This window comes from Dysidea avara, chromosome 1 (assembly GCF_963678975.1).
Source record: "Dysidea avara chromosome 1, odDysAvar1.4, whole genome shotgun sequence".
Classification (NCBI taxonomy): Eukaryota; Metazoa; Porifera; class Demospongiae; order Dictyoceratida; family Dysideidae; genus Dysidea; species Dysidea avara.
In genome coordinates, this window is record NC_089272.1 from 25,229,304 (window position 1) to 25,250,515 (window position 21,212).

Here is a 21,212-nt window from a genome sequence, read left to right on the forward strand (position 1 = left end):
ATATATAGAACCTCTATCATCCATTATTGTTACTGTCAATGTAACTTATAAAGATACAAAAGGCAAGCAGCTTATTCACCAGCTTGTATTCCACCAAGAAATAATCCATTAGAAAATCTATTAAAAGCAGGTAGCATTGCCACAACAGCAGCATTAGCACTCGCAGCATTTCACAGCAAAGTACCACAAACATAGTTATATATAATATTTAGTCCATAAATAATCCATTGTGTTGCTTCAAGCATCAATGAAGTTACATGACTACAACAGCAGTAGGTTGGTGACTCACCAATGGAGACAAACCCATCGTCAGTGTAATTTGGTTACGTCAGTTGAATATCAGTGATGGGGAGTATGGTGGTAAACTCTTCAGGAATGCATGGAACATTGCCACCTCCTAAAAAAACACGTGAGTAGCTACAGTTTAAATTTTAATGGAAAACCAACTTTATAACAGCTTGAGTACTAGCTATACAAGAAGAACTGTCGTTTGCTTCTTCCAAGCTGCAGCCTGCATGAAGTCTACACTATCCAGAACACGGCAATTCCACAATTTTAAAAGAAACAGCTACACGTGACGGCTGCCGAGTACCATGCAGGTTTGCCACAAGTACAAAACTTACACGCTGGAAATGTGTGGTTTACAGAAACAGTCATTCTTGGCAACAAAGTAATGAACATAGGTTTCCACGTCAGCTGCAGCGAGAGCTGCAGAGGCTGGGCCAGTTCCGACGCCGCAGTACGGTCAATTCAGTACGGCATAGCACTTCCAGTCGTTAACAACAGCTGAGGTCCAACTAAGGCGACTATTCATTAGTAAAGAAAAGCAACATAAATTCAGCATAGGCTAGCTGTCGGAGCCCGTCAAGTAACCAAGGAAACTAAAGCTCCCGGTAATTTTACACAAAAAAGTTCGGTTAGCATGTAAAAATATTAGATATCGGTACCACTCCAAAATCAGTCTTGCAATATATTGTTGTGATTAATGATTTCGAAAGGTGAGTGACTACATCAGCATCAAACCTGTTTGTTATCCTCTCAATTTTCAGTACGGTGGGTGTCCGAGAACAGGACTCGTCGTCGAGATATGCGATCGAGATTGATTAACAGTCTGTCAGTCACCTGAGATGCCAGCTGAGACATCGATTTTTTGTTCGGTTCGAGGAAAGCTGTATAACAGGTTCGTCTAATAAGTGGTGTTTGCTTTTAAGCGGTAGTTGGTGTGACAAGAGAACATCCATTGAACACACGTGATACGTACCTGCCTTGATGCAGCTAATTTCGGTCACATATAGTGGACTATTTCTTGAGAATGGCTTAGTAGGTAGCAACAAAAAATTAGGCCTTGGCTGATTGCTCATGAGGGGTCTTGGCATGCAGTAGCTAGTTGTTTCTTCCTATAACAAGAGTTCGTAATAAACTAGTGTTTTTAAGACTTGTTATTTTCAGTAAAAATGCAGTAGAGATCCAAGCTATAAAAAGTACTGAAACAAGAGATGAGTGATGGTATTACAGCGTAACTCTATGATAAAATCCTTGCATTGGCTTTCTCACCAAGCTACAGTGTATACTGCTATACCATCATTCATCAACACGTGTGACTGTTCTATTAGGGTGTGTGCTGTATTAGAGTGTTTCGTGTCAGTTTCTAGCCTACCAAGGGGTGTGGTCATTATAGTACAGCCAGACCAATAAGTGGTATGGCATCCATGTTTGAGTAAATAGATTGTTAAGATGTATAGTGTATGTTCTCGACCGTTATGAACCTACTGTCAACCTACTGTGAAGTTACAGGTATATATCCGGGTGTCCAGTACCTCTACAGTAGTGCAAGCACTTTAAATAATGTTGTGGTGTCTAAATATGCTGCTCAAGGAAGGTGTTGATACAGAAAATTAATGCCTCGAGTCAATGTGATTTCATTGCACGAAGAAGATGAAGAATAGCCTGATTGAAGATAAAAGGAAGACAGGCTGCATGATCGTCAGAATCCCAAAAGGCCATCCTAGCTGGTGAGTTTAGCTTTGTTGTTGTGGCATAAAATGGTGGCCATGCGCTGCTTCGTTTGGCCTCTAGCCTTGTGACTGCAGACTGTGAGACTAAAATTTAAGTATTGGTGATTTTTTTATAAAATAATTATATCCGGCCACCCACAAGTGTTTTGTTGTTTATAATGCTGTATTTGATGTCAGATGGACTAAACTTTACTACTGTGTCACACAAATAATACGCATGATTGAGCTTGTTAACTACCGACTGTAGTCACTGGTCAAAGTGTTGGTCAACAATCAAAATTACAAGCACAATTTAATATGCGTGATTTTAAACCAAGTTTTATTCTCATCATTTCATGTGCTTCACATTTTCCTTTCACTGCTGGGTATCTTCTCAACAACTTACTAAAGTCAATTGTGCACAAAAACAGGTACAGTACTATTGTATAAATGTATATTTAATCATACAGTTATATAGTAGTACTGTATGGTAGGGATTTGGATTTTCTTCCCCTTTCAAAATCATCCAAAAACAGCCTCTTTTTACTTCAAAACAGCTTGGCGGTATTAGTTACCAAGCCCAATGATGCCCTGATTATGGACAATGCTACAGGCGTGATTTCTTCACTGTTTGACATCGCTTCATCATGACATGTGCATGCTGCAACTACAGTGCTTGCATTGTGGACCTATCTTTGTCCTTCTTTGTGTTCCAATTTTTTCTCCACAATTGTGTACATGTTGATTCATGCGTATGGTAACTCATGAGTGGATGCATATGGCTATTACAGGAATCATGCATAGTTTCTGAAGTGACTAGATTGATTGCAGAAGTGCTTCTTGTACTGTTCTTCATTTGTAACGCTGTGTAATGGGTAGAATGTTCATTCTTGAAAACAAAGCGGAATCACTTCTCAGTAGTTGGGGTGCAGTTTCTCTGTAGTGAATGAATAGATTTCAGAGGCGTTTCTCTTACTACAGCTATTCTAGTGGACATTTCCTACTCCAATCATGGTTAACTCTGTATATGACTTAAGTAAGAATCAAATGTACACTAGAATAGCTGCACCTCCCTTGTTAGCTTTATAATTATATACTTACTGCTACATGTACTGTTTCTTGTCCTTAGGCTTCATTTGCTGTCTAAGTTCCTAATATCTGTGCTTATAGATTCAGATTATAAGTTTTGTAACATTAAGTTTTGTGCAAAATATAGGTAATAAGAATTTTAATTGTGCATTGTGCATAGGGCCTTGGTTAATGGTGGTGCTGCAGTGATCAATCCTTAATTGCTGGCAAGTGTGTTCTAAAGAAATGAAGTAGATCAGAGTTGTGGGAGCAGTTTATCATTGGCAGCTTCATTAGAACAATGACTGTTCAGCTTATTCTGACGTTTGGTAATCAGATAATTCACACCTCAAAAGATAACTGCCATATTGCCTCAAATAGTGGCCCAAATAGTAACCTGGTCTTGAATAATGGTCTGGGTAGTTGTCTACACGTTTATTTCACTGAAGTAGCTTTTCACCCAGGCCACTGGGTCTGGGTGAAAGTTACTCGAAAGAAATCAACGCCCGGGCCACTATTCGAGACAATACGGTATATTTATATTATCTGTATACAATTCTTGCCACTATTCAATGATCAGGAAGCACTATTATAGTGCTATACTATAGTGACTAGTAATACAGTTGAAGGCTTGAAACCAGACCAAGATTTTAGCCCAATTACCTTTTCCTCTCACATAACCAATCAACAGTAGTCAAAATCTAGGTTTTATTATATATACAACTTCATTTTAATTAAACCGCAATCTGATCCACATTACTATTTTGTGTATGTCCGTGTGCGTGTTTGAGACTTATTTTTTGCTGGTAAGATCAAGTGAGGATTAACATACTCTAATACAACAGACACTTTGAGGTGAAGTTGTAACTATGCTCTTAGAATGGGAAATTAGCAAACATTAATGCTAAACAAAGGAGCATAATAGGTGAGAATAATAGAATTATTTTTGAAAGAAAAATAGGGGGAAGAAGCAAGATAGACTCATCCAGTACCTTATGAGATGCCTCATAAACTCCTGATTCATCCATGCTCGGGTGTTTACAATAGCCAAATATATAAGTGATGTGTAAAGTACACATCTTGTGTCAATAATAGTGGTAATTGTTGCCTACATGTCTTCTGTGTGAAAACATACTTCACCAATGTACTATGCAAAGTTGCAGAACCAAAGTTACCAAACACATCATCTAGTTAAAAGGTGAACTATTTGTGAACATGCAGTATATGCAACTATTAATAACTATGACACACACTACACATGTGCAGGGTATTCCCTAAAGAGTTGTAGAGTGGTGCTGCACTGCTCTACCTTGTTTAAGTGGTAGAGTGGTGCTGCACCGCTCTCCTTTGATGTGGTAAAAGGAATGTATATAATTAATGACTTTGATGTTGGTAGTAAATTGACAATTTTACTACTCTACTTTGCTGGGGGAAAAGTCTGCATGTGCATATAATACACACCCACACTTGAAAACTACAGTGGAACCTGTCATAGTTGCCACCTGTATAGAAAGGCCACCTCTCCAAAAAAACCAGCTTCAAATTCCCAATACTAACACACTAATCCACTTGTCTAAAGCAACCTATTAAGACCAAAATTTTTTGTCCCAAAGATGACTGGTCCGCTGTAACCATAATATACATGTGGTCATGTCTACCCAGTGAAACAATGGGCTATCAGGTGCTACAAGTCAGTGTGGGCAAATTCTGGGAACAGGACTTTTATTAGTGCTGAAGGTCTGTAGGACACTTGGTCCAAAAGATATTAATTCCTTCTATAGGTACCATGTCTCATGGAGTAGGTGTGGTCACCTAAGTCCCACCTCATCAACAGATACAGTACAGTAGACCCTCGGTTATCCGGCCCCCGTTTATCCGGAACCTCGATTATCCGGAATTGAAAATGACTGTTCTATTAGAGTATTTTGAGTATAGGTGTGCGTTCTATTAGAGTATTTCAACGGAGCTCTGTATATAAATGTATGGGCTTCAATTATCCGAACTATTCACTTATCCGAACACTTTTATCATTTCCTGAGAACAAAGGGGTTCGGATAACCGAGGGTCTACTGTACACGCACAATACACACAACACATACAGTACATGCAATACAGACCTACATTGCAGACAACAGACGCGCACAGAGACATATACAGAACGATACACACACTACACATCCAATGCTATAAACTCGAAAGACCATAACTCAGTGCTTAATTATAAAAAATATATTAATCTGAAAAATTTTCCATCCACTAAACTATGTTGTTGTTCACTATACTGACCAAATTTCAGTCAACACCCTTTTCCAATCTTAAGTTATGAGTCATCAAAGTTGGTTGTATGGAAGACCCCTTCTCTATATGTGACTGTTCTATTAGAGTATCTCAATCTTTACTGCTAGGCTAACTGTAATTCCCACATGAGAAATGTATACATTGACCTTGGTTAAATCTTTGCCTCAAAGGTGATCAGCTACAGTAGGCTCCTGTATATGGCACACATGCAAGATTAAGACCAAGCTCCACCAGGAAATCAATATAACAGCATCCTTCAACACATTCATGCATAGATGACTTCTCGAATACTGTATCATGTACCGCAATACAGAATGTTAACAAACTATAATTTTGTCAAAAAATGTATAGAAAATTTTGCATGGTATACACATTACACGGAATACAGAACATTAAATGAACCATACTTCAGTACAATATTGATGACCTAAATCTTTACAAATTCAATTACATTACCAAACACAAACTTTAATGTTTTGTTCTACTTGAGTGTTTTTGGAGTGAATGGACACTTGTTCTATGAGAGCTTTTCTGACCTGTTTTCTTTCTAAGGTCGCACGATTGGAATCTGTAGGAATAATATGGTGCACATTAACATCATTACAAACATGTGACCGGATCTGCAAAAACCCGACACAATAGCGCATTTTTCGAATACCTATTTGTTAAATATTTACAATCTACTTAGCCAAGTATACCTTCTGGCAAAGTTTCAGCCTCATATGCCAATAACTTTTGGAGTTACAGCCCTACAAAGTAGCAACAACAGAAAAATCGATTTGTACAGCAAGTATAGGTAGCGATTTCCAACCTCCTAATTTCAGCACACCTTAGATGTAATCTTGTGTAGCTCCAATTTCGTTTTTTTCACTGGTTTCCTATATTCTACAGTTAAACTATGATGTTCGCTGAATCAAACAAAGTTTATTTCATGTAATTCCGTTTTGTATTTCAAAAGTTATGGGATTTCAAAAATACGAATTAAAAATTGCCTGTATAAAAATTAGGCTTCAAGTAATAAGAAACATTTTGTATTACGGTTGTGGCACCTGACACATGTTGAAGTGATTGGCGTTTCCGGAGCTTTACAGCTGGAGTTTGAGTGGATTAGCCGTTTTATAGGTTTCTGACATCGCTGAATTCGAATCTGGCAACCGTACAAGCCTAAAATCTAAGGTATGGTTAGTTTGCCAGGCGAAAGCTACGGTTTTTTAGTGTTATGAGGCATGTACGACTATATTCTAAATGTTTCAGCTAGTTTTGTGTTCATTAGAATGTCTTTAACTTGTTCATGTCCCTTAAAGCCTGATAAAAATGCGTACATACTCCGCATTACTATATTGTAATTTTTATGTAGGTTTTAGCTATGGAAGGTAATGATTATACAAAATATGTGTTTATAACTCTTCCCATATCAGATATCAGTGAGATAGTGATGTATGAAAGTGCTGTATTGCTTTAATTAGTGCATCCGGCCTTTGCTTGCCTATTGCTAGCACCACAGTAAGTGTAACTGCAGCTTGTATGCTTTTTCTCACAGCATGGATGTCAGTAGTCCTGGACCACTGTGTGAAGAGATTGGCCTGTATGAGGAGATGCTGGCACTTGATACAATTGCATTGATGCCAATTGTTGATCAAAGAAGAATTACTAAAGGTGTTGTACTCGGTTTCGAAAAAGTAATAACTTCTCTTGGAATAATTTCCATGCTTGGATGACTGCATTGTGTCCAAGATCCACCTTGCCATCATTAGCAGTGATGAAATCATCTATATACAGGATAGAAAGTAAAGTGAAACAGCTGAAACGAAACCACCATAATGATGATGTAAATTTACTAACAAATGAACCATTCATTACAACCGCAGAGCACAATGATGAGTCCTATAGCTCTCTTGAAGCAGATGGTGAAGTTCACAGTAATTCTTTAACTAGCACCAATCAGAGAACCTTACCAAAAGTGAAGACGTGTGATGACAGGTATGATTCTGAGGTATTAACAACTGTTAATAAAGCACTAGCTTGTGAACTGTCGAAAGTTCAAAATGAATTAGAACAGGAAGTAGCAAAAACAGATGATATCATTGCAAAATTAAGCAAGTTGAGTGTGCGTAACACCAACAAGAAGTTAAAACGCAGAGATGAAAAGATTGTTGAATTAAAAGAGCAGGTTGAAGATCAGGAGAAACTACACCTTAGTTTAGATCAGGCTAAAACACATGTTAGATCTTATCAGAATAGATTAGCTATTGCCAAAAATCAGTATGACACCATCACTCAGAAATGTGATCATTTACAGGTGGTTGCTAAAGACCTTAACAAAGAGGTAGAAATGTTTAAAGGGTCATTACATGATTCAGAGAACAAATATTTTTGTTTGCTTGAGAGACTACAAGAGCTAGAATCTCATACATTTGAGTCAAAAGAACACCAAAGAAAATATTTAGACAATGTTAGACAGTGTTGCATTGAACTTCTGAGCCTAAATGTTGGGATCAAAAATGTTGACCCTGTCATCAGGTGTGTTCTTAAACATATTAAAGCTTTTGAAATTAAAGAATTGCCGCAGATCTCAACTCTTACTCGAATGTATGCTGAAATGAAAGGATTAGCTTACCAACAGTTGAGTGAAGAGCTACAGAAAGGAGGTAATCTCACTCTCCATAGTGACGGGACCTCTAAGTTCGGTCAGCATTACTATTCCTTTCAAGTGTCTACTTCAGATACTACATACTCTCTCGGTTTAGCAGAAATGCTCAGCGGAACAGCTACTCAGGTATTGAGTACTTTTCAGCAAATTTTGTCTGATGTGGAATTAGTAACACAATCAGGGTCAGGTAATGCCATCTTGTCAAAAATCAAGAACACAATGTCAGATCGGCACGTTGTTGAGAAAAACTTTAATGCTTTGCTGGAAGGGTATCGTGTAGAAGTTTTGCCGAATGTGATTGATAACTGGACTGAAATGAGCATTGATGAGCAGCAGAGCATTAGCACACTGAACAACTTCTTTTGTGGTTTACATCTGCTTGTGGGAATGGCAGATACAGCATCATCTACCTTGCTGCAGTGGGAGCAGACATACTTTGAAGAAACTGTTGGTGCAGCAGCTCTTTCAAATGCCTTTAGAAGATCTGAATCTGGTATTATTCGCCTTGTAAGAACAGCATGTAAGGCCCTCTGTAAACATACAAGTGAGCAGAGCGGTGTATATCAACCATTTACTGCCTTTTTGGTATCAAAAGGAATAAAGAAGAATCCTTTGGTTTCTTTCCGAGGTAATCGTTTCAACATTGTATTTTATGATGCTGGAGCTTTATATTACATTGCTGAATATGTAGCGTATTTCTTCAAAGAGGTGTGGCAGACCCCTAATCAATTACTTAAGGCTGTGTACAGTGATATACAAGTTCCTGAACTTGTAGCTGGATGCCGTGCATTGGGGCTGATTAACAAGGTCATAACTGGTCCACTTTGGCGTGTTCTTGAATGTTCAACTGTGACCATTCTGGAAATGAACTCGTACTTCAATACTTTAATAACAAAGCTTGATACATGGTCACAAGATGCGAGTGTATTGTTACAGGGGCATGCTGAGCTATACGTAGATTACCCACCAAAGAAGGATGAGATTTGGAATCATTTGATAATACCCACTGAGTATGATTCCACTACTCAAGAAGTGCTAGAGGTATTGTGTCATGCCTTTTCAGCTCTGCTCTCCCGATTGATACAAGACCATTTGCCTGGTGGTGTACATTACGCTCCTAGTACTCAGCTTACTGTTGAGACTACATCAGTGCCTAAAACCAATGTAGTGAGTGAGCGAGATTTTGGCAAGCTTGATCGTCTATTACGTGAGAAGCCAAATGCCACTACAATGTCTTTAGAAGCAATGGTGTTATTTTCCAGTAATAAAACAATGAAATGGCTTAATTCAAAATCAGAAGAAGTAGAGCATCTGTTTCAGACAGCCAGAAAAAAGGCACCAGAGTTTAAGAAGCTTTATAAGCAACGAAGACAGGATATCCTGGAAGGACACATCAAAGCACTTTATGAAAAGCAATGTGTCTTGGATGCTGCCCGTAAGAGAGGATTGAAACGAAAAGAAAAGTTAACAGAAGATATAATTCGTTATGGTTTGTGGCAAACTAAGGAAGAAATCACCAGTGGGGTAGCCAAGCAGAAATCTAACACAGCCAAGGTCACTGCACTCAAGACACAACTGAACTTCAGAAAACAAGTTTTGGACCAGAAAAGCTTTGCTAACAAAGACCTGTTTTTGTTTTCCAAAAATGGAAAACAGTATTCAGCTGGTAAGCTGATTGAAAACCTTACAAAGCTGATAAGTGATGAAAGGCCAGTGCAAGGAAAGGCTAGCTATGCACAAGAATCCCTTGTTGGTAAGAATATCAAACATAAGTGGAGGGATGAGAATGGAATTGAACAGTGGTATTGTGGTAAAGTTTTAAGCAAGGTTGTAGGTACAGAAGAGTGGTACAATGTACAATATGAAGGAGAAGATATTCTAACTCTAAACTTGCATGGGGATGTTGATTTGGGGGATTTAGAGGTAGTTTCATAACTAGTGCTGTGAATTCTTGCTGTATCATGTAGACATTTTAGCTAACTTTTGAGTTATAGATATGTTAATTATTGTTGTTTTTCACTTTTAGTATCATAAAATATCATCAGGCATAGTCTGAAATCATATTGTTTGCATTAAGTGCAAGAACTACTTTTTTGGTTTTTCGGTGCCATTTTTGAGTACAAAAGTGGTTGATGTTTAAATAGCCATAACTTTGCATATGAAGGTGATATTTTCCTAAGATTTTCAAAACATGTTTCTAGGTATGTGGCAACAATTGGACATGAGTTTGTGGTGTTGGCGCCAAAGTTAAGTTTTTTGTTGGAAATCGCTAGTATAGGGAAATAAACTACAGATGCTAGCTTACTAAAACGGTTGGAACTTACGAACAGATTGATGTACTGGGCTGAAATTTTCACCATCGTGTTTGCCATGGATAGGGAAATCAATTTCTGGGTAAGTTTGTCCTTCTATCACCCTTCTTCACTGCATACAAAGGTAAAATTCGTGAAGAAAAATCGATCGCATACGATCGCTTCAACGTGACGTAAACAAACTCTCATAACTTGCGTATCCTTGGGTCTACTGGAGTGAAACAAAGATTTTCCAACTCCTCTTGAGTAGGCGAATAAGATGATATCCAGGTTATTATTGTTACTCCCTTCCTTCACTAAGAAAGAGGCATTCAAAAAATTTACAGAATTTTTTCAATAATACACAAATATTTCACCCACTGTTTTCAATTCTTTATACTGGAAATTTAGGCTTGCGCTATTGTGTCGGGTTTTTGCAGATCCGGTCACATATATACATGCACTCAAGAAGTATTGCACTGTGAAAAAAGAGAGATATAAGATGGTATTTCCAGTGGCTTATTGAATACAAAAAAGCTTGATATAACCTGTATTATACTAACAATCTCATGTAAGGCTTTAGTTAATGTGTTAAATATACTGAAACCATATATGTGATGGTATAGTGTGGACATTATACTAGATATAAACTATTTCAGGTAATGTGGTAAATAAACTGAAACCATATATGTAATAGTATAGTATGTATTATACTAAAGTATAACATGAGTATAATACATGGTTTATATTAAGGCTTATTTGTATTCAATAAGCCAATGGAAATACCATCTTATATCCCACCTTTTTCACAGTGTTGGTTACCTGTTCATGATTTCTCCTCAAACTGTAACATGAAGAATCTCATATGAGTTTCCTGTAAATTTACACATATTAAATTACGATTTAAAGATTGTGCAAACAAGAGATCATTATGAAAGGAAATACCCTTAGTAATTTAAATTATGAGCTGGTGCAAAAAGACTAGCCTGGCAAATAAATGTACATATTCAGTTGGGATGTACATTAAACCATACACTAGATTCCAGCATGTGGGAGCGTTGAAGTGATGCACTGGTTATAACTGAGACAGAGTGGCTGTAACTGTGTGATTAGTTAAGTTATCTTTTTACCCAGTAGCGAAGCCACACAAAATAATTGGTGACAACAATCACAAATGGTATCAAATAGCCAAATACAGGGGTCCCTCCATTATCGGCCATCGATTGACTGAGCCAAATAGTACTATAAAAAATAAAACAGTAGAAATTACTGTTGTATTAGAGTATTTTGTCTAAAATGTGAATTGTATTAGGGCAGGTAAACAAATGGGGCTTCATTTACCCAAACGTTTCGATTATTTGAATGCACTCAGGGTCCAATGATTTTGGAAAATAGAGGAACCAGATTTTGACAAGATTTGATTTGACAAGTTGACAAAGGTGAAAACAGTGTGCCATTCATATACATGACCCCCCAAACACACACAAATTATTCCTACACATGTTTGATGCACTGAACAACCAAACTGAACTTTAAGCCACAAAAATAACTCACAAGTGGCATGTGCCATTTAGGGTTTCATGAAACTTCTGCCCTTTGTGTCTGTCTCGCCATTAAAGACTCCAACCTTACCAGCCATCTTCCATGGCTGCACTGATAACCATTGGTTCTCCTACAGAAAACAAAGCACAGTGATCACACCTCCAATGACTATAATGTACCACCAGAGGATCACTCAAAAAGATGAACAACTTGAGATGTGAAGATTGGATATACAGGCTGTGTGTATGTACATTATACATGTATCTATGCTATACATAACAGAGTATAACTGCATTGAAGGGGTCCAAGCAATAATAGATAGCAAACAGAGATACGAATGACAGTTCTATAACATGGCCCTGGAAAATTCCTACTTTTACACTGAACAGATTTTGATAACATGCTAAATGTTAATATTTATCTAATCCAAAATAGCCAAGCTGTAAAAAAAGTGTGCGGCCCTCAAAAAGGCTATGGTGAAAAAAGATGTGAAATCCAAGGTGGCGGCCAAGAAATGGCTGTGATGGTAGGTTAATGGTAAAAATTTTAATAACAACAATTCAGGTGAATTTTGGTGCCGCTTGGTCAATTGGCACAAAATTCACCTGAATTGTCGTTATTAAAATTTTTACCATTAACCTACCATCACAGCCATTTCTTGGCCGCCACCTTGGATTTCACATCTTTTTTCACCATAGCCTTTTTGAGGGCCACACACTTTTTTTACAGCTTGGCTGTTTTGGATTAGATTTCAGTTCTTTTTGTGTTTGTATACCCCAAAGCCGGCCTATGGCCTGCTTTGGGACTTTTTAAACCTATCTTTTTTTCTTTACCACAGGAAGAAGAAAAGATGAAGCAGATGTACCTTAAATATTTCTGATTTTATCAGTAAATGTACAAATTATATATATATATATATATATATATAATACATATATATATATATATAATACATATATATATATATATAATACATATATATATATATATAATACATATATATATATATATAATACATATATTTATTACAGAACTGTCCATGGTGGTTTCTTTGTAACTGAACACTCTTCAAGGTAACTTCTTCCAGCTGTTCTCTCTACAGGGTGATTTATTTGTAGCTGGATTCTGTACAGGTGATTTTTTTGCTGCTGAGCTCTTTACAGAATGGTTTCTTTGTAGCTGAACTCTCTACAAGGTAACTTCTTCTAACTGATCTCTCTACAGGGAGATTTGTTTGTAGCTGTACTCTCTACAGGTGATTTGTTTGCAGCTGAACTCTCTACATGATGGTTTCTTTGTAGCTGAACTCTCTACAAGGTAATTTCTTCTAGCTGAACTCTCTACATGGTGGTTTCTTTGTAGCTGAACTCTCTACAAGATAACTTCTTCAAACTGATCTTTCTACAGGGCAATTTGTTTGTGGCAGAATTTTCTACAGGGTGATTTCTTTGCAGCTGAACTCTCTACATGGTGGTTTCTTTTTACTGTAGCTGAACTCTCTACAAGGTAATTTCTTCTAGCTGATCTCTCTACAGGGTGATTTGTTTGTAGCTGAATTCTATACAGGTGATTTGTTTGCAGCTGAGCTCTTTACAGAATGGTTTCTTTGTAGCTGAACTCTCTACAAGGTAACTTCTTCTAACTGAACTCTCTACAGGGAGATTTGTTTGCAGCTGAACTCTCTTCATGATGGTTTCTTTGTAGCTGAACTCTCTACAAGGTAACTTCTTCTAGCTGAACTCCCTACATGGTGGTTTCTTTGTAGCTGAACTCTCTACAAGGTGACTTCTTCTAGCTGATCTTTCTACAGGGTGATTTGTTTGTAGCTGATTTTTCTACAGGGTGATTTGTTTGCAGCTGAACTCTCTATATGGTGGTTTCTTTGTAGCTGAACTCTCTACAAGGTGACTTCTTCTAGCTGATCTCTCTACAGGGTGATTTGTTTGTAGCTGAATTCTGTACAGGTGATTTGTTTGCAGCTGAGCTCTTTACAGAATGGTTTCTATGTAGCTGAACTCTTTACAAGGTAACTTCTTCTAGCTGATGTCTCTACAGGGTCACTAGTTTGTAAATGAATTCTCTACATGGTGGTTTCTTTGTAACTGAACTCTCTACGAGGTAACTTCTTCTAGCTGATCTTTCTATAGGGTGACTTGTTTGTAGTGGAATTCTGTACAGGTGATTTTTTTGCAGCTGAGCTCTTTACAGAATGGTTTCTTTGTAGCTGAACTCTTTACAAGGTAACTTCTTCTAGCTGATGTCTCTACAGGGTCACTAGTTTGTAAACGAATTCTCTACATGGTGGTTTCTTTGTAACTGAACTCTCTACAAGGAAACTTCTCCTAGCTGATCTCTCTACAGGGAGATTTCTTTGTAGCTGAACTCTCTACAGGTGATTTGTTTGCAGCTGAACTCTCTACATGATGGTTTCTTTGTAGCTGAACTCTCTACAAGTTAACTTCTTCTAGCTGATCTCTCTACAGGGTGATTTGTTTGTAGCTGAACTCCCTACATTGTGGTTTCTTTGTAGCTGAACTCTACAAGGTGATTTCTTCTAGCTGAATTATCTCTATCTATAGTTGCATGAATTCCCTACAAGGTAACTTCTTCTAGCTGATCTCTCTACAGGGTGAATTGTTTGTGGCTGATCTCTCTACAGGGTGACTTGTTTGTAGCTGATCTCTATACAGGTTACTTGTTTCTAGCTGATCTCTTGAATTCTCTTCGGGTGATTGCTCTATTGGGATGACTGCTCTATTAGAGTATCTCGATCTCGCACTTGCTACACCAAGTTGGATTTCGTGTTATAACTCCGTGGCTTTAAGTCTGATTCTTCTACACCATTGAAGAGCCTTTCTAAGATGATAACTCCATCTGTACAGCGATTTTCAAAGCATTACCCCAAGCGGTTTACCTGGTAGGCGTGGCAAGCAGTCGTTTTTTATTAGCTAATCTCGATTGCGTAATTGTTACACACTGTTGGTTTTTTCGTTGTATCTTCCTGGTTTTTAACTCGATTTCTTTCAAACCACAAAAGGTTTGAGGTTCAATAGTTAACCTATTCACCCACCGATTTTCAGCTTCTTCCCATACGCGGTTTACCCTGTAGGCGTGACAACATATTGGTGTTATTTTTCGTGAATAATTGCTCATAACTCTTTGCCTGTTTATCGTATTCCAGCCAAAGTTGGTACAAAGATGTGCCTTTATACCCCCTTCTGTGTGCCAAATTTCAAGGCGATCGGATATGGCGTTCGCGTTTTATAGCAGTTTTTGTAAGTGTGCAAAAAGAGGAAGAAAAATAAGAAAAAAAATGAAGAAACTAAGCCAATTTTTGAAGTCGCATATCTCGGGAACGCTTGAAGCGATTTCGCTCAAATTTGGAATGTGGAGTGCTGAAGGTGGAGGAAGTGTCCACAGCAAAAATCGTCTTGTTTTATCAAGGCAGCACAGAGCTATGGAGGTGCGAAAATTACATTTTCTTTCTTCCTGTCAATATACTCACGGGTGTTACACGCCGGCTTCTTGGGCCGCACAACACACTACCGTGTATCTTGATAGGCATGCTAGAAATTGCTTACTCAAATGTTCTATTTAATGCCCACCACACAGCATATTGTGTTTAAAACCATCGAGTTCAGTAGAGCTGAGCAATAGTTGTGTCTATCGATCATTGTGATAGTGAATAACAATATTATTATTATTGTGATAATGGTAGTATACAATTGTATTGTACTATCATGATAATTATATTACACTTATCTGTGCTAAGTCAAAAACATGGATTGTACCGTATAGCCGGAAAGTTTGGCGAATTTGGCGAGTAAATGATGTTTCGCCAAACTAAAATCCGCCAAATCGTCTGTCCAATAAAAATTTGTATTAGCTCAACAAATTCACCAAACTTTGTTCTCGCCAAAATCCTATCTCGGCAAATTCACCAAAGTTTTCCCCCTCCAAACTTTCCGGCTATATGGTATTAAAGTTGAAGAAACTGTAAAAGTCCTCACCACAAAGATTACAACTGTAGTACATAATTGTTTTTACTAATGGAGTGTAAGAAAAGCAGATATGTGGAGCATTATGGTAGGCCATTTGTTTCAAAATGATTTTTTGATATGTTCAATGAATTATTTGGTATGTTCAATGAATTATTTGGTATGTGCAATGAATTATTTGGTATGTGCAATGAATTATTTGGTATGTGCAATGAATTATTTGGTATGTGCAATGAATTATTTGGTATGTTCAATGAATTATTTGATATGTTCAATGAAGTATTTGGTATATTCAATAAATCATTTGGTATATTCAATGATTCTAGTGTTTTATTTTGTGGACTATATTTTGTGAATTATATATTTTGCATTGGTTGTGTTAAGTATCGTTATCATAAACGGGCTGTTGTTAGTATCGCTACAGAGCTTATCAGAGGGCATGGTAATTATTTCTAAGTGCCTAGCTCTCACTAATTTAAGACACGTGTTACCGCTGCTCTGCCAGATGCCAAACTAGGCCGGACGTGGCGAGTGTTGTGCTGTGAATTGTTCTAATCTATGTGCGAAAGGAAGTGGATTGAGTTTTTATACTTTCCAAAAGATCTGGATCGAAGAAATAAAATGGATTGCAGTCAAGGGTGATTGCAGTGCTAGCTACATGTCAACAGAAAGAATCTAGCTACCCAGTGAAGCATACAGTCATATAGCCGGTAAAAATGCAGTCAGTAATGGAGAAAAAGTTAAAATCTTCTTTCTTTCTCTGTCTGTTTAGGCCCCTTTCTTATGAGTAACAATATGCAGAATATTTAACTAAGCTAGTGTCATAGCCGGCTTCCTTCAATCTTCCTCGTTGTTAGCTGCGAAGAATCGGAAGAAACACACAGCAAATGTGATTGTGGGCAATCTGTGCATGCATGCAGTTGGTATATATATGAGTATGAAAATATATTTTTATATAGAGTAACGACATCAGACATGATAAAATGATCATAGATATGCGCAGCCATATAGCTAGTGGTCAGTGAAAGCAGTGGGTACACTATGGCTAATTAGATTGTCCACATCAGTAAAATATTCATGTAATAGAATGCATTCCTATCTACTTCTTAGTCAGCCTCTACACTAACAAAGCAAAGCCTAACACACTCGTGCGCACACAGCGTGTGCACACATACACATGTGCACGCACGCACGCACGCACGCACGCACGCACGCACGCACGCACACACTGTCACACAAAAGACAATGCCTTCAGCTCCCACATGCCTATACCTGGTTAACCAGAACTGGGAATCATCTGTGTGCTACATGAGAGTCATCACAGGCATAATTCTCCTGGGGTAGGACTAGCTATAGTATAATTATACATAACACACTATGTAGCCAGTCTTTGGCTGGCTATATAGCATGCACCTGGTTGAAATATATCTGGCTGGTGGACTACACTTGTCAACAATGAGGTGGAGCCTAAGAAGGGCCAAACATTGGCTTGCAAGCCAACAATAGGGCTTGCATACGACATATCATGCTTTACTGAACCTATAGAAGTACTTTGCTCTAGAAATTTACAACATACTTACTGTATACACAAAAATAAGAATGAAATTGAGTTTACAGCTTGTTACAGGCTTTAGAGGTTACGATAGTGTATAATCTTGAAGAAAAGTTGAAAATAAATTATACTTAACTCACAACAAAATGAGAAGCTGTAGTCTTAAAGCTTCAGTCAAAAAATTCCCTACATGATACTGCTTTGAACCAATTAACAATATACCAGTACATCAGCCCATTTGCATGGCTCACTTTCAAGCCAATATATACACTGTAGATATATCATAGGCCTTGTGTACCAGGCCTGCACAGGTTGTGTCCTTTTCATTTTCTCTTATTTGCGTGTCTCTTCCCTTACTAGGGACTTTAGTGAGCTTTATCGCAAAAGACTCGTAGGGGAGCCTCCCAAACAGTTAATACAAAGAAGAATTGGTTAGTTATTGCTCAAGTCTTCAATTATGTGTATCCGTGGCTCCAGATGTCAAGCTCTGGACACCCTGCATTCCCTGTTCCAGCTGACCACGTACTTGCTGAGTCCAGGGTGTCCACTGTTTGTAATTTACCTAGGCTCTCATCGCTCTATTCTGTTCTGTAGGTTCTGTTTGTAGGTGTAGGTATAGGCAAAACCTTTTAAACAGAACATATCTTAGCATAGTGTTACAGTGTGCTGAATGGGCATGCCTTTGGGGCCGTTTCCTGTATCTTTTAAAACATAAAATATAATATCCCATAATTTAACACCCAAGTACAGGCTGTTATTATAGTTTCTCAGTATCTCCTATAGACCTTGTGTGCACTAAGGCATGGCACTTTATTACATCATCAAAAATAATACATCCACCAATTTATGAGGGCAAAAACATATACATTCTATATATGCTCAGAAAAATATTTTAATGCTAATACGAATTGAAGGAATCACTGAAAGATATAGTACTTAGGTAAAAAGTACATAACATACTTGTGCCATGGTGAGTTATTCCACTTAGGGAAGATTTATACTCAATACTTTTGCCCTAAACCACTGTGAAACCTGAAGCCGTTGCTTTGCGGCGTAGTGTACACAAGGTCATATCTAGCCATCATCGTACATATTTTCTATACTTCAGCAGGAATTAGGGCCTGTGTAGCAGTGATGTAGTATACACTACCTTTAGCTGTGGTAATTATAAGGTTGACCATGTGATTCCAAAAGCTTTCAAGATTCCAAATAGCGCGCGTGTCAGTTCAATCACAGAAATTTGCGTAAGGTTTAAAGTCGCTACCATCGAGGCTACCATAAAGAAGATAGTTTCATATGTACTGGAACTAAAACTGGTATGGAGTGTCGCAAAGGAGTCACTGGGCCTCCGGAGTGCATGTGTATAAAGTGTGCAACCCAGCACATACATTGAAACATACCTCTCACAGCTATTGCTCCACTTTCGGACTGGTCAAGAATCATCCCTCCAGTTCACACCACCTTGTGGCTTGTGTGTACCAGCCACACGCTAGACTGGATACCGCACACGGACTCGTGTGGCAGCCACACAAAATTGAATCGCGAGACCGTCACACTGATACGTGTGAGCAGGTGGGCGTGTGGCTACCACACGATATGCGTGTGTCAGGCACAACCCATTTTTAACAGTGTATGGTACGGAAAATCGTACCGTACGCGTATGGTATGTACCATACGCGTTTGGTACATACCATACGCGTACGGTACAAAATACGCATATATATACATATAAATCCATGCAATATACACTAATGAAATAATCAAAATTCAATGCCAAACATTTTAAAAATTTTAATCATACGGATTTATGTATTTAAAATTTCAGTTAATATTTCTGAATTTCCAACAAAAATTTCTATATTTCTAATAAAAATTGCCAAATTTCCATAGTCGTCTACGACATTTCTGGAAGTGAAGGACCCCTCGTTATAACGGCAATAACTTCCATATACTTACGTGCACGGACTTGGGACACTACTCAATGGATTCGCCACATCATACTCGACAAGATGGCGGTTAGTTTTTGTTGATACGGTAAACACTTCAGGAGAAACAAACGCGTAAAGAGAAGGATGTGAAAAACTTACTGTACCGTCAAAAGAAGAGGGTCTAACACTACAAGGAGAGTTCTGGTCTTCCATTGGGCTGGTTATTCGTTGGAGACCTGGCTAAGGTTAGTACAAGTTCGTTCAGTTTAACAGCCAGCACGCGATTTGGGAGATACAGGGTTGAATCCATCAATACATCAAGCACGCGTATTTTTTCACCTGTTAATTTGGGCTGGAAAGGGTTATAATTAAATTAACTAGCTACCGCTTTTTACTGACGCAGCTAAGTATCACACAAGACTAACTCCGGCTATTTCGTGATACCGGAGATGATTTTATATATTAAGACACTGACAGGAAAGATAATTGAGATTGATGCCGACCCCAGCGAAACTATAGAAAACGTGAGGATACTTATTCAACTCAAAGATGGCATACGACCAGACCAACAGCGATTGATTTTTGCTGGTAAAGAACTAGAGGATGGATTTATACTAACAGATTATCATATTCAGAGGGAGCAAACTATATATCTCATATTACGTATTCGTGGTGGTGGTACATTTAAGGCGTTAGTGTTCACATGGCCAGAATGTACTGATTCCTGTAGAAAGTTTTTAAACAGTATTGATTATGAGTTTGATGGAGCAGTTAGGGCCTTTACAAGAGAAAGAACTGATGCTTGGAAGTGTATCTGTTTGGCATTTAATCTTGATAATGATGTTACAGAGATGATAGAAGACAAACATGCTGATCCTGCAGTGAAGTTTCTGAATGTGATACATTACTTATTCCACTACTGTTCAACATTTAGTTGGAAAAGTGTTGATAATGCAGTCAGAAAAATTGACCCTCATTTGGCTGACCTTATGAAGAGTCTGGATCCAGGAAACCTAGGCTGGTGGTAACTCTTAGTTGTTTTTGTATTAATCTAGATAGTTACATGCATATCACCTGTGTTTATGTAATATTAACGTTAAGACATTACACAATAGTATAAATTTGTGACCCAATTTGGAAAATCAGTCTTAAGACATTTGACAACTCAAATATCTTGTACCAAAATAAGGCATTTTAAGATATCAATTAGGTTTACAGTGATTGCAAGCATTATAAAATACTCTGAATTACAACCATTTCTATGAAATAATCCAACAAGTGAATAACTGTCTTAATGGTGACATGGTGAATTGCAAAGTTCTAGTTGTTTCATGTATGACATTAAGACTGATTTTCCAAAACCAAGTCACGTTTCATGATATATGACACAACATTTTCTGTCTCAAAGTTGTATGGACACATCAAGACTCATGGTAGTGAGTAACGCGGCCAGTAAAGCAGAAACGTGTGCCGCAGACAAATGATGCGACCACTGCACGTGGGGATTTTACAGGAACGAACGTTGTCGAATTAGGCCTCACCCATCATTTACGCTATATCCCTCTGAAACTCTAGACTTAAACTCATCATGTCACTAGTAACTACCACACAAGCAGTGAAGCAAATCCATGTTGACTGTTTTGAGACCAAGATTGCTGACATCAAAGGGCAAGGGGAGGTTTTGTTGTTGTTTTCGCATGTGGTTAGGCCACTCCAAGAAAATTCCTTGTTTCCCATTTCATTGACCTCAAAAATACATGCGGGCAGGCGGTTCATTATCCATTATTCATTATAGATATTTCCACTTATTTTCGAAATTCATAACTAACTTACAGATAAAAATACAGTAGAACTGTTTAAACTAAGAACCTGAACAGTGAAAGGCTAGCTA

General features: G+C 37.9%; 1 long non-coding RNA gene across 2 annotated transcripts; it reads right to left on the reverse strand.

The window, feature by feature from the left end:
* Window positions 1–288: 288 nt before the first annotated feature.
* LOC136260341 (uncharacterized) lies at window positions 289–18,971 on the reverse strand. 2 transcript variants are annotated; one of them, XR_010703505.1, is made up of 5 exons: window positions 18,794–18,971; window positions 11,856–11,973; window positions 624–806; window positions 448–568; window positions 289–397 (listed from the first exon to the last, which is right to left on the reverse strand). It is a non-coding gene; the product is annotated as an uncharacterized lncRNA (long non-coding RNA). The 2 variants fall into 2 exon arrangements; XR_010703504.1 differs by lacking the exons at window positions 289–397; window positions 448–568; window positions 624–806 and adding exons at window positions 5,699–5,928; window positions 11,124–11,175.
* Window positions 18,972–21,212: the final 2,241 nt, after the last annotated feature.